This window comes from Nelusetta ayraudi, unplaced genomic scaffold (genome assembly GCF_046127955.1).
Source record: "Nelusetta ayraudi isolate G7.1 ecotype Tasmania unplaced genomic scaffold, CSIRO-AGI_Nayr_v1 ptg000135l, whole genome shotgun sequence".
In the NCBI taxonomy this organism is placed as follows: domain Eukaryota; kingdom Metazoa; phylum Chordata; class Actinopteri; order Tetraodontiformes; family Monacanthidae; genus Nelusetta; species Nelusetta ayraudi.
This window is the reverse complement of record NW_027466185.1, coordinates 13,809,710-13,823,853: the sequence shown is the minus strand read 5'-3', so window position 1 is coordinate 13,823,853 and position 14,144 is coordinate 13,809,710. Positions and strand designations below refer to the sequence as shown.

General features: G+C 44.7%; 1 protein-coding gene and 1 long non-coding RNA gene across 2 annotated transcripts in view; one reads left to right on the top strand and one right to left on the bottom strand.

Annotated features, from left to right (window-relative positions):
• Positions 1–59: 59 nt before the first annotated feature.
• On the bottom strand, positions 60–2,855 carry LOC142905183 (uncharacterized). The gene is made up of 3 exons (XR_012929506.1): positions 2,162–2,855; positions 763–870; positions 60–95 (listed from the first exon to the last, which is right to left on the bottom strand). It is a non-coding gene; the product is annotated as an uncharacterized LOC142905183 (long non-coding RNA).
• A 310-nt stretch (positions 2,856–3,165) lies between these two features.
• The window catches only part of slc45a4a (solute carrier family 45 member 4a), a 40,146-nt gene continuing 29,167 nt past the window's right edge, over positions 3,166–14,144 (top strand). The window contains exons 1-2 of the mRNA XM_076012291.1: positions 3,166–3,336; positions 4,651–4,734. The gene's annotated coding sequence lies outside the window, so the exon portion shown is untranslated. The remainder of the gene's footprint in view (positions 3,337–4,650; positions 4,735–14,144) is intronic.

Here is a 14,144-nt window from a genome sequence, read left to right as displayed (position 1 = left end):
TTCAGTTGGCAAGGCGCCGTCTGTCATGCATCTGCACCTGCGAGAGCCATGGCCGGTATCGGCCTGCAGCCATGGATAAACTGCAACCTCCGCAACTGAAATCACAGACAATGGGAGATCTCACACACTGTGCTAAAGTTATGTTTGCCCTCTCGTGTTTTATAGCAGGTTTCTTTGGCCCCTCAGCATCCTAACTTTTCAAACCTCCTGAATCCTAATCCTTCTCTTTGTGGTTTGTTCCCTTTGTGATGTCACATACGCACATGAGACATTGGACGTGCCGAAAATGCGAGTCAGTTATTTTTGCTTCATTTACCGGTACATTAACTTTCTTTTAATTTCTTTAATCATGCTGTGCAAAGATGTGTGAAATATGAACACCTGTGTTAATTCCAAGGAGCCTGCTATGCTATCAATCCATATCCTGAAACAATTGTCCCCAAACTTCCTCAGAAAGTCATTGAACTGTCTCATTTCTAAAGCCGAGACACTAAATGGCTTTTTTGATCAAGTGTTTCTGGTGGAAAGGGAACAAAAACAAATAGCACGAAATGACCTTTGAACTTTTTACGTCACAGGGTTACTGAAACTCCCCTTTAATCCTATAAAATAATGCCTGCGGTGTGGATGTCGTATGTAGCTCTTTGCATGCAAATCTGCATGTTTGCGCGTGCGCGTGTGTGTGTGTGTGTGTTTGAGTGACTGTTTAAGAGAGTGCTGGATATTGTTACATAAAACCATCAGCAGCTGTTAATCTCTCACCGTGTGCTCCTGCAGCGGCTCTGCCGTGACAAGTTCTTTTCTGCGTCTCCCACAGCTCTTAATCAGTTTCCTCTCATCCGTAAGGTTTCACCACTCAGGAAGCAGGGACTGCGTTTGATAAAAGAAGAAACAAAAAAACTAAAGTCCTATTGAAAAAAAAAAAAAAAAGCCTTTGGACGAAAAAAACAAACTGCAAGTTTTTCTCATCAGTCCGAGAACATTGCATTCGTTTTGTGCCAATATCCTTAAAACGTCTAAACAAAGTAAGAGTCAACAAACAGGCTTCAGAGTTTTGCTAGTAAAGGTTGTACATGCACAAACTAGTCTGCTTGAGCTTGTTCTATTTCATTTTGAGTTGCCAAAGTTAATTATGCCGAGTGATTGCTGACGGGCATATTTAAATGCAGAGTTGTTTTCCTTTTTGCTCTCCACCGTTGCACATATTTAAAAGAAGTTTGTGCAAAGTCAGTCAATTGTAATAATTGTAAAGTGCTTGGCTTGTCTGTACATACTGTTTAAAAATAATCTTTTTGGCTTGTTTGGTTTTTGTGCACAGCAAAATGTGTTCCACAGTTGAACCCTGGGTGAGACATCTTATGGCCACATGAGGCAACCCATATCAGATTATTCAGAAGCACCAGAGAATTCAGTTTCAGGAGAGCACGCAAGTGCAGCGTTTCAATGTGGCTGTTGTTTGCGTGGTGAGAAAGTGATCAGGCCGCTTCTGAGAAAGATTTACAGTTGATTTGTCTAGATTGGATATAAAGTCAAAAAAGAATCTGTGATCTTGGCGAAAGAGGACGACGCTTGTTTATGTTGGAGTGCAATGAATTGGATGTGTTCAGGTTCGCGTTCAGCTGACTGAAAACTGAAAAATGGCCCACAAAGAAACACTCCTTCCTCTGTTGCTCCAGCTTTTCCTTGTCCCCTCTGTCTTTCTTCTCATACCAATCCCTTCTCAAAATAAGAGTCCCGGCCCAGAGCGTGGAATTAGCATTATTAGTCATGCACATGAACAGCAAGAGCACTCATGGCCTCCACCATCAAAAGCGGCCGCGGACATGTGCGCGCCGTTTGTTCCTGTCGGGAATTTGAGCGTCACGTGGTCTGGCATCAGAGGAGGCTGAAATTACCTGAGCCTTAGCCTGCAGGCGCCCGGTCACACGTCAGGAATGGTTTGAAACTTTTTGGGGAAAAAAAGCTCAAGTTCAAGTGAACTCAACACCAAGGCACTTGAATTAATCTCTTCATCCCCTTTCTATGAATGCAAAGAGTGCAGCTAAACAACACACTCAGAGAAACAACAACAAAATATGTTGAAAGGATCAAGCACAGGACGCAATTCAAGGGCTAACGTATTGGGTGAGGGTGAGAGAGAAATTTAAATAATTTTGAATACCTTACTCCAACACCGTCGGTGTCAGTAGGGGGAGACACTGGCTCTGTCGTTTGACTTTGGCGAAAGCCGCATAACCAATGCCCTCATTAGCCGATTGCAATCACAAACAAATTAAAACGGATCCACATCTCTTAACAGTTCTTTTCCTTCCCACAAATCTTTTAAGCTCTTCCAAGTGTGGGCTGTTGTGAGAAAAAGCATAAAAAGCAACGCTATCTAACCTGTCGGTTCTGACGCTGAGACAAAAATCGTCACTGTGCATGCTCCATTCAGTTACTTGTGCTGCTGCTTCACTAATTCTTTCTTTTTTAAACTGATTTTGCCCGGTCATAAGAAATGTAGTCAAGGGTGACCTTAAAGGTCAAATCAATTTGAGATTTATATCTAATTCCAGGGCAGTTCAGACGACAAGCTATCTCTGGCTGCAAAACATCTGACTTGCACTGTACCGCTGATGTACTTGTTCCTCATCCTGTCCATCCTGCTCACTTCCAAAGAGAAGTTCAACATAGTAATATGTGCCTCAGTCTCTGTACCAGACAACATCTGCTTTCATTCTTGTTGGTGCTCTTTTGTACACACACGACACCTTACACTTTCCCTCTGTATGCTAACAACAACAGAAATGCATTCAATGCTGCTCGTTTTTGGTTGAATAAAGAACAAGAAAACCGTTTTTAAAAAAAACAACAAAAAACACAAGACTGAAAAGAAAATATATACATTTAGAACATCAATTACATCAAACATACGTAAAAAATAAAATAAATAAAAATCTAACAAATGTAAACACACACAGTCTAAACTGGGGAACAGAGTAAGCTAATAGCGATTAGCTTACTCTGTTGTGCATGTGTAATTTCTATTTTTTTTTTTTTTTTTTTTTTTACAGTATTCCCCTTTAAGATGAGCATCGCAGCTCCTTTGTGTACCAACGCCTGGGTCCCGCCCCTTCATGCAAACGAGCGTGACGTCGCCGGAAGTCGGCGCTCCGTCCCCCTTCTCCTTTAAAGGCGTATATTTAAAGCGGCACCTACAGTCTCAGCAGCGGCGGCAGCAGCAGCCTCGACACACAACCTATGCAACGCACAAAACAGCCGCCGCGGAGCGCGACGACTCCTCCCGAACCGGCCCGGCGGAAGCAGCGGTGCGAGCGGATGACACGACCCGGCGAGGTGAGCTCGGTGTCCCGGCTTCTGCAGCGTAGCGGGAGGAAGGGGAGGCGGAATTGGCTCTAGCGGGCTGTCAGTCGGCGGAGACAGGCGGACAACACAGCATCTCAGGTTGCGGCTGCGGAGAGCAGGAGGAGGAGGAGGAGGAGGAGGAAGAGGTAGCGGAGGTGGAGGAGGGGACACTGTACAGTAGTTTGTGTCGGAGGCCCCTTGGTTTCAAAAACAAACCGTCAGTTTGTCCCGTGGCTTGTTTTCCCCCCCCCTTCTCTCTCTCTTTTCTTCCGCTCGCATCCGACTGACATGTAGCAGGTGATGATGCTCCTCTCAAGTAGAAGCCGAGAGGGATAGAAAGTGTGCGTCTGCGTTTCTGAGTGTTTGTGTGTGGTAATGTAATGGTGACAGTCGACAGCCGACACCGTCGGAGGTAAAACTCGGCGTCTTGTTTTCATGTTGGCAGATTTGTTATTTGTTCCCTCTCGGTGTTTCCTGCGACGTCACGCGACGTGAGACGACCCTCGGTGCGGATGAACCTTTTGATGCAAAATGAAAAAAAAGAAGAAAAAAAAAATAGCACGAAAAGTTTCAGCATATTGTGAAAATGTAGCCTGATGTTTTTGCTTCAGTCTTATTACATTTCTAGATGAAGAGAAAAAGAATTCTTTCACTTGTGAAAAATAGGTAGACAAACCGGGAAAACAACCTGAGTTGTTCAACCAGACCAACAAACGCATGCAAAACTTAGTAAAAACATGGCCATGTGTTGCAAGGACACATACAAATTTCAAGCAACTTTTTTTTGTTGTTGTCGTACATCATGCCAACTTGTTACAAAAGAGATAAAGGGGAACTTGAGAAAATATTTCTTCCTGGTCTGTGTGTCTTCTGCTTCGTTAGCAAATCTTTTGCTGTCACACGCTCACGCTGAAATGCACGTAAATCATCCAAATAAAAACCTAAACAGTGGCAGCCTTGAAGCATCTGCACACCCTGTGAGATGATGTCACTATACAGCTGTGAGCCCACATTCTCTCAGTGATGTTATTTCTGAATCCCACGGTCCGACCAAAAAGGCCTCAACAACAAAAAAACAACAACAAAACAAACAAACAAAAAACACCCTGCCAGTGTTGTCCTGAAGGATTACGTTGCAGTTGTGTCGTGATCCAGCTGAGGCCGTCCCCCGGACCGGCACTGAGGTCTTGGCGGGGCCATCGGACCAAATACAAAAACAGCTGTCTCGGGTTTAACGCGCCCCACCTGCTCCGACGGGTTTGCGTGTCTGCGTCTTAACCTTGTTTTGTATGTGTGTTTGCTCAGGTATAGTAACTCCAGGGAGCTCGGGATCGCTGCCAGGACCAAAGGACGTCTCGGTGATCTTTATGAAGCTTTCAAGGCCCTTTGGTGAGTGCGCGCATAAAAAATGTGCAAGAGGAGGCACCTCGCTCGCTCTTGTTGCAATCTCTGCATTTTTTAAACGTTGTTGCAAAGCTCTCCTCACTTCTGCTCTCCACCCTCCAAAATATGCACCAGAAAAACAGGATTAAAAGAAAAAGCAAAAACAGAGCAACAGCAAAGACAGACATGTTAATGAGCAACATATGTTCCCCCCTCTTGCCATTTAAATTGCCTTAAAACAACAACAGCCAGCACGAGCCAAACCAAGCGGCGCAGGAAGTGGTGCAATCTGGCTGCGGTTCTTGACTTTTAGTCAAGTACGTCTTCAAAGAGGAGAAAAATCTTTGCACGACACCTACTTGCTTTTCTCCCTGCCACACTCAGCGCTCTTTCCGCATCAGCCGACTTGCTCTTGCAGAGAAATGTTTGGTACGTATCGTGCCAGCCCTGACTCGGCTTTAGCCTGTTACCTCTCAGCCGCGTGCCAGGGTCTGCTGGGCCCGGCGCCGACGCTCACGTGAAGACTCGCGCCCTTGCTCGTGCACCACGAATGTCTATTTGCTCAGATGCAATGCAAACAGAGATACACCCAAAGGTGAGGCAACCGGTCTCCTAGCATGCAAATACTGTGGCTGAGGCTGTTGCAGGCCAGAAACGGCCTCCATTGTTCTGAAGATCAGCTGCATCTCTGTCTTTTTTGGATCGGCTACCCCTCAGCAAATTTCACTGTGTGCAAAAAGAACTCTTGGCCTAATAATTTCCTTAATGCCGCGTCGGGAAGCTTTACTTCAAACAAGACGGCGCCGCGCTTCAAAGGGGAGCTTGGCTGGGCGACCCCACTTGCACCCGGTTCAAGTCATAAATCATCAAATTACTTTCCAAACACACGAAACATGAATCCAACAAAGTGATATTTGTCAAAGCATTGACATCAGTAGTTTTCAGATGCATTTTCCTACAGTCACATGGTGAGGCGCCACAGAATTTGAGGGACATTTTTGTCAAATTCATTCATCCTTTGAATTGATCCTCCACATTCAATCAGCAGTCAGTTCTTGCATTCTGCACTGAAGAACATTTTATTGTGTTTATGTTTACTTTCACTCTGCTGAAAAAATGTAGTAAACACACACACACACACACACACACACACACACACACACACACACCAAACTATTGACTTCCACTCATTTTTCCACTCCTTTGTTGTAAAAACATAATCTTACCTCAATTCATAGTTTGCCTTTGAACTGAAGTCCCAACCCTAAACTTAGTAGCAACTAATCTACTCTGTCCTCTCATCAAATAATTGCCCTTGATTAAAAACACAGTCCGGCCCCAATAATGCTTTGTTCACTCACTAATGTGCTCACACGTTTTTAAATAAAGATAATTTAAAAAGTCACCTCTGGACACGGCCTTATTGAATATATTTGTGCAAAGACAACATGTAACGACGCTTCATTCTGCGTTCATATCATCCACATTACACACACACCATCAGTCTGATGGTATTTCAAATTTATGAGCTGAAAACCAGAAAACCCAACCGTCAAATCCACGTGCGTTTCAGCGCTAATGTGCTTCCTGTCCATGTTAATGGGATTGATATTGTTGCACGACATACGTCGGAACCTGACATCGATAGACATAGACTTGTAATCTACCTGTTCAAAAAAGCCCCCCGACACTTTATTTGTGCATAAAAAAAAAAAACAATAAATAAAAACTCTTGCTTGACTCAATGACTACAACGTCCGCCAGCGTGCCCGCTGGCTTGTTTGCTTTCCACAGAAAGCCGAGATAAGGTTGCGACGACGATGCCAAGAGAGGGCGGCAGAAGTTCTCGCCTAACCGACTGTTTAATTGGTACGTTAGTTTGCGGCGAAACGAGCGCTCGGTTTTCCCGGTAGTCAAAGGCGACATCAGATGACGATACCGTATTTAGCCGCGGACACAGGCCCCCCCATTGTGGACGCTGAGGTTTGTCGGCTCGACGACGCCGACGTCTTTGAAGTGCCATTGCTCCTTCGCCATTCTGTAGAACAGCTTTGCCTCCCACCCTTTCATCAGACCTCTCAGTCTAATGGAACTTGACATCCCAATTTTGCACAGAAAAAGAAAAAGTCACCCAGAACTATTTGACTTCCTGGTGCGGTAATTCTTGTGCATTCTTCTTATGTTTCCATCTGGTGAAGGCTCCACAGAAAGAGTTTAGGCAGTAAAACTTGGATGGTGGCTCATCTTGCCCATCGCATTAGCAGATCAATCCGATCTGTCGCTTCCACATTTTCCAGTTTATGTAGCCAGCTACAACCTGACACCCAATGTCTAGTCTGTTGGGCAAGTGTGAACGCTCTGAGGTCTTGACGATCCAGCTCATCTGGACTCTACTAAGCTGTGAAACCCTTTTTTATACATAATCTGTCTACCATGGCGTGTGAAGAAGCTAAGGCCGGCTTGCACCTGAACTTCTGGATGTTGACACAAGTCTTAACGGAGCAGTGAATGTTACTTATATACTCAAGTTAAGTTACTAAGCTCAAGTTAAATCTTCCTCGACTTTTCCCCCCCTGTCTTTTCACTGCAAGTCTTTGATGCCTGAACATCATCCTGCCCTGGGCCGAATGATGTCACTTTAATTAGCTGAGTGGCTGAGTGGCTGCCAGAAGCGGCTGTTTACCACGGCACTGCAGTTACATGAAGAAAAACTCTGTGTGCGTATTGTAGCTTCCCGCTCTCTTTTTAACAGATAATAAAGGAATATAACCCAGACTGAGACAGATAAACCCATAGAATTGATCTTAAATTCATTATTTTCATTTGATAATATCTCACCCGAATCGAGATTAGCCATGTTATTTCAAACTGAGTGTAAATTTGTCATTTCTACAACTCCTTGGTTGGGTGTATGTCCTTGTTATACTCGTTTGTTTTGGAACAAAAACTCAGTGTTTGTATTCAGATGTGTCCTGCGTGTTTCTGTTTGGACACATTGGTCTGCAAGCAACCACGGGATGCCTGGGATTAAATGCTTTTTTGTTTTGTTTTGTTTTGATTTTTGCTCGAGCCATAAAAATAGTTTCACCGCCATCTCAACCAAATCAATTTGGAGTGTTTAAGAAAAACAAACAATGTTGAACAACAACCCCGTCAGGCTCTGAGCTGTGATGAACCCATAAAAACTTTTCCCACTTGAAATTTGAGTCCTCCTGCCCTTGCTGACTGAAATAAATCGTAGTGATTTATGTGTGATTCTGTGGAAAACAAGTTACTGATCATCTTTAATCACATCCGTGCCGGAACGTGTTCGGTTCCAGTTTGCAGACAGCGGCTGTGCTGCAGGGTTGACTAGCGCTAAATCATACCAATCTGACAGCGTCTGTGTTCTCAGATGGAATAACAACACCCAAAGGGTGAGATAGGAAACAATAGGGAACTAAATTCCTCTTATGCAGCTAGTGTGCAAATGCTAACTGCTCCTCTTTAATTAGCTCTGTACTCCTATTTGATTTCTTTTTATTTTTGCATGACAGCAGTTCACTCAAGGGAAAAAAAAATAGTGTCCCACTGCGCCTTGAGGGCTTCTGCCATCTTGTGTTGCAATAACAGACTAATGAAACAGCTGGTTGTGTCACAAAATTAAAATATGTGTTGGTTTTTTTTAAAAGAAAATCTGTGCGCATCCTCACAAAATTGTTGCGCCATAGCACTGGCATCCTGTTTTTGCGAGTTTGGCAGTTTCTCTTGCAGCTGATGTCATTTCGGCCTTTATCAGCACCAAACCTGCATGTGCAGTGTGCGTGTGTGTGTGTGCGCGCGCATGCATGTGTGTTGTTTATTTGTGTGTGCATTGAGTGGCTGCAGTGGAATATTCCATTTCATATGGGAGGGCGTGTTTACATTTTCAAAGTGTTGCTCAGTCGCAGACAAGACGGGACAGTCGGCTCTAATTCATTTTCCGCATCATCAAACGCGGTTGTGTGATGCTAGAGCGCAACACCATCTTATCTTGGCACATTAGCGTTTAGCTGCTTCAGTGCTCCACCGCAGTGGTTGTGTTGGGGTTTGGCCTGATGTTATCTTGTTTTGACCAGAGAGGGAAGTTTGTTATGGGGGTTTGGTCAAAGTGTTCAAACCTCCCACGCACTTATATGCCTAGTTTTATGTTTTTGTTTTTTTCAGGCTTAATGCCTTCAGTTTATTATAACACCTTCCTTCATCTGCCAGGAGTAGATTATTCACAACCACACAAATATCCCCTAAAGTTGCTCGCCTTATCCCTTGTGGGGGGGTTGGTAACATAATATTAGGTAGGAGACACTGTACTCAGGAAGGGGCACAGACGTATAGAGGGGCGGGTTACAGTCCTGAGTCTGTTTGCGTGGGGTTATGTGGTAAGGGCACCGCACAGCCAGTAACGTGACTCCGGTTTGGAAGTAGGCCAAGGCTGCTGTCAGCAGCCTGTCGGAACCCTTAAGACCTGAAGGAGCCAACGGCCTTTTAACATTTGTGTCTGATCGGGATTCATCAGCATAGAATTCCAATTGGACGGCAGTCAGGAGGAGACAAACCGTTAACACCAATCTGACAGATCCTGTTCAGAAAAACAAAAATGTTTGGGTGCTATGTGATATGTTAATACATGTCACTCTAAGCCTGTATGTATAATAACAGTGGGAAGACACTTGATTCTGCCCCACGCAGCCAGAACATCCATTCAAATCTTTGCCGACTGAGGCTGTAAACCAGATGAAAAGACCCTGTGGCATTTCAAACCCAGAGATCTAAACAAAATAACGTGAATGTTTAACGTCTATAACTGCATTGCATGGGAACACTCGGGGAAAAACCAGTGAAGTTAATGATTCTGTTTTTCCGCCCGTGCGTGGCTCTGGTAATTTCCAGAGGGAATCTTTTAAAAAATCTAAATAATTCAATTCTGTTTAAAACTGATTGTAATATGGGATGTATTCTGTTATTATATTGGTTATCATAGGTTCAACCTGAGATCTATATTGTTCAAGTGATCCTAACTGGCTGGCCTAAAAGTTACAAGAGCAAAATTTGCTCAGGAGAGCTAAATGTAGATGTTTTTCTCTGGAAAGCTAAATGGGTCACCCAGCTAACTTGGATATGCTTAGCGCATATGTGAACCGATTACTGTACATGTTTGGACTAGTCAGTGCAATAGGCACCTAGCCTATTAGCCATCTCAGCTAAAAATAGAAAAAGGCAAGATTGTTGTGTCAGCTAGCTGTAAGCTAGCTGACACAACATCCAGCAGAGCCTCTTCCTGTCCAGGTTGTCCTGCTATCGTACTTGCACGGCAAGCGTGATTCTTCTCAGCGAGCTGGTTAACACTTAATCTCTCGGTTTCCAAATTCCGCCTTTTGTGCAGCTGGTATTGTGTTGGTCAGTGCCAACACTGTTGAAACCAGCTCAGCCTACTTTCAGTATTGGAAACATTCTTTTGAATGGTTCAAATTGTAGAAATAGTTTGTTTCCCTTACATTTTATATTTACTTACATCTATGACACTCCTAATTAGATGTAAATAAAACAAATAATAATGCCAACAGTGGTGCTTCAAATTGCTTTAAACTGAGGCGAAGGTGGAATTGCCACAGATATGCTGTAGATTGATGTCTAATTGTTACTGGGTGTGAAGAGGGGTGTGTGACATGGACACTGACCGATAAACACACCTAATTCCCTTCTATTTTCTTGCTTCCTTTCCTGATTCAGTACATTTATTCACATAACACAGTAAAGTGCTTCAGGTTATTCCTAAAAAGAAAGGCCATTGAATTGGCAGAGCTTAATGCAAACACACCTCAACAAGCCCACACCTTGTTACCTTTAAAATAGATGTTCAATTCACCCACGTTAACGCAAAGCGACCTGTTTAACCTGACCAAGGACAAGTTCACTGCCACTGAGGCTGGATTGACTCTACTCACCAGGGGTCTGATTAGCTGTGTCAGAGGCCCCCCCAAGTGGGCAGGTGTCAGGGTTTTAACGTTTAAGGCCCTGTTTTAGTGGAAGAGAGGCTGTAAGAAGGTCTCCAACTGGGAATTAATTCAGGTTGTTCTGGTCCTGGCGGGGATTAAACCCACTCAGCGTTTCCCTCCCAGCGTGCGTTTAAACGTGCGTGCGCATGAGTCGCATTCACATCGGCCACTCGCGTTATGCATTATGAGTAAGGGATTTGCCATTCACGCCGGTGCACGTTTGTACACATGTGCTCCCCCCCTCCCTTCCACCGACGCTCTCTGCACTGCAGCAGCAGCGACGGCAGCGCTGCACCATAACACACACACACACACACGTTCACTCTGTTTACCTCTCTCAACACCAACAACCTCCCCTCCCCTCCCTCCCTCCACTGCTTATCTCCGCCATCTGCTTCCCAATCCTGGGAAATATGGTTATTTTTCATGGGAACGTGGAGCATGCTGCAGTTCTGCAGGACAGCGTTGCATGTTGCGTGATAAGATGTTTTTTGGGGTTTTTTGTTTTTGTTTTTTTTCTGAGGGTGTGGATGTCCCGAAAACTTGTCTGCAGTCTCACTGGCGCGGTGAGAGACAGAAGAACATCTGTTTGTGACATTCGTCCCCGTGTCTCGGCCTCACACGCGCGCACACAGACACACACATGCACATGCACTCATGCAGGCACACAGACAGGCACTTCATTGGGTCATTTGTCAGATAACTTTCTTCTCTGCGGTGACAATACAAACAATACTGTATATATTAAGCCACTTACCACCTGACCTTTTTTTTTGTGTGTAATAAAAGACAAGACAATGCAGGATGTTTAAATCAGGACCCTTCCCACAGGCTGCAACACAGTTTTGTTTTTCCATTATTATTTTGTTGAGAAAATCACATTAAAGGGAATTTGTGAGAAGGTTTTTGCAGGACACAGGATTTGAAAGGGCAATTTGACTCCTTGGAAAGGCCCAAAGTGAATCATAGTTTATTGAAGTTTTTGAAGTCCTTTAGGTTCCGGCGTGGTTGGGGACAATCTGAGTTGTGTTCATCCTTTTGTCGAACATCGTGGTTGATAATATGAGGCGAGAGAAAGGGCGTGTGTGTGTGTCTGTGTCCGTGTGTTTTTGATACAATCGCATGCTTGTCTAATTATTCCAGACCCAGTGACTAATGTCATAGCTTTCTCAATGAAAAGCAGCTTGTCCTTTGATTAGATCAAGACAGAACGAGGCAGTGACTGCAGCACAACACATCTCTGCAGCAGATCAGAATGTCTTTTTTTTTTTTTCGTCCACAAACCCCTTCCATCGCACCAAATCCAGTGTCATATCAGGTAATCGGGTCGGCTTGAGAAGTTGCTGTCTCGCGCCTCTCCTACTGTAACACAACCCCCCCCCACACACATTTCATGTCCATTCTCTGTCTGCCCCTCTTGTCTCACCTTCTCTCTTTTTTCCTTCAGCCTGTCACACACATAGACACAAACATCCGCGGGCTTAACAAGTATGTAAAACTTGATCCTGAGCTTCTCGTCCCTGTAATCTATATCCAGCTCTGTGTGGGTCACCGCCGTTGTGCGTCACGTGCCTCCGCTTGAGGTGCGACACCCAAACTCTTGTCCAGACCCACAAGCTGGTGGAGCAGTGCAGAGAAGTCCGCAGCGAGGGGGCCGCAGGGGTCCGGCAGAAAAGGTTCAAATTCAAAAGGGGGAATCGTGTGAATAAAAGGATGCATTGTTGTATCCGGAAGATGAACAAATGTTTGGCTTCTTCTTTGAGAAAGTCCATGTTTAGCAACCTCGGAACCCTGAGGCTTGAAGGCCCGAGTAGTTTCTTGAGTGTCCTTTCCGTCCCTTCCTGCATCCATCCATCCATCCATTCCTACCTTCATCCATCCATCCATCCATCCATCCATCCATTCCTACCTTCATCCATCCATCCATCCATTCCTTCCTGCATCCATCCATCCATCCATCCGTCCCTTCCTGCATCCATCCATCCATCATTCCTTCCTGCATCCATCCATCCATCCATCCATCCGTCCCTTCCTTCATCCATCCATCCATTCCTTCCTTCATCGAATCCATCCATCCATCCATCCATCCATAAATTCCTTCCTTCACCTATCCATCCATTATCAACCCACCACCCCTCTATCATCCCTCTATATGCATGCATCCATGCATCCATCCAACCATTCCTTCACCTATCCCTCCATCCATTCATCTATGCATCCATCCATTCACTTATCCATCCATCCATCCATCCATCCATCCATCCGTCCTTTCATCTATCCATCCGTCATTATAGGACGACATAGCTTGCGTCTTTTTTCTGAAAAAGTGCCCCAAGTGTCCTTCCCCTATTTGGGGTTTTTCCGCTTGATCTCCCTTTACGAGATGCCTCCCAGGGCACTTAGCGGCAGAACAGTCAACAGCCAATTCTTTCAGTTTGATGTGCATCACGTCGTCCATAGTGTGCAGCAGCTTTTGTGAAACACATGACTCCGCTGCCACTGTGGAAATACTTCCGACATAAGGATTTAAAGGGGGAATGCTTCTTTTTAGGGTGTGCTCACCTCGGTCTGTTTTAAAAGGTGGGTATTTTGGAGGTGATTGACAGAAATGTCAGGTTGTCGGCTTCCCCTCAAAATGCCTCACACCTCTTTTGCACTCCCTGGCGAAGCGCTCCTAGCAACGGCAGACACAAATCTGATCTGTGGGAGAAACGAAGAGGACGGCCGGGGTTAGCAGTGCTCAGCGTGGCCTCATTCTGCGTCCGTGTCGCAGGTAATCTGGTCTGCCACCAGAATAAACACCCACTGAAATAGACTGCGAGGAGAGCGCGTGCGTGTGAGTTAGCGGAAAGCTTATGTGCTTTACCGTGTGTGTGTGTGTGTGTGTGTGTGTGTGTGTGTGTGTGTGTGTGTGTGTGTGTGTGTGTGTGTGTTTGCTCGGAGGACATGGACCTTCTGAGCCTCTTCCTGCCACACTGTCATTCTGGTGGGTTTCCTTCACCCTTCACCTGGGTACAAAATAGTCCAGATTTCTAGCACATTAGTTTTGGAACTCAGTCTGTTGTTATCATTTCTTACCGCATCAGCTGGATTGATGAGTCAGCTGACTTTTTTTTATTTTTTTTTGGGGGGGGGGCAGTTATTTTAACGTAGTAAAGTTTTATTTTTCATTTGAATACGTAAAGCTGAGAGGCTGAGGGCTGAGATAATGCACTGCTGTCCATGCAGCAGTTTTGCTTATCTGTATTATGTGTTTTTTATTGTTGTGTTTTATAAGTTGGAACAAAAACGAAACGTATACAAACAAATAAAATGCTGAGATATCAGAATCAGCCCTCATTGAGCGAAATAAATCATATCATGTAACCTTTACAGGCTTTTTATCACGCATGATAATAAAGA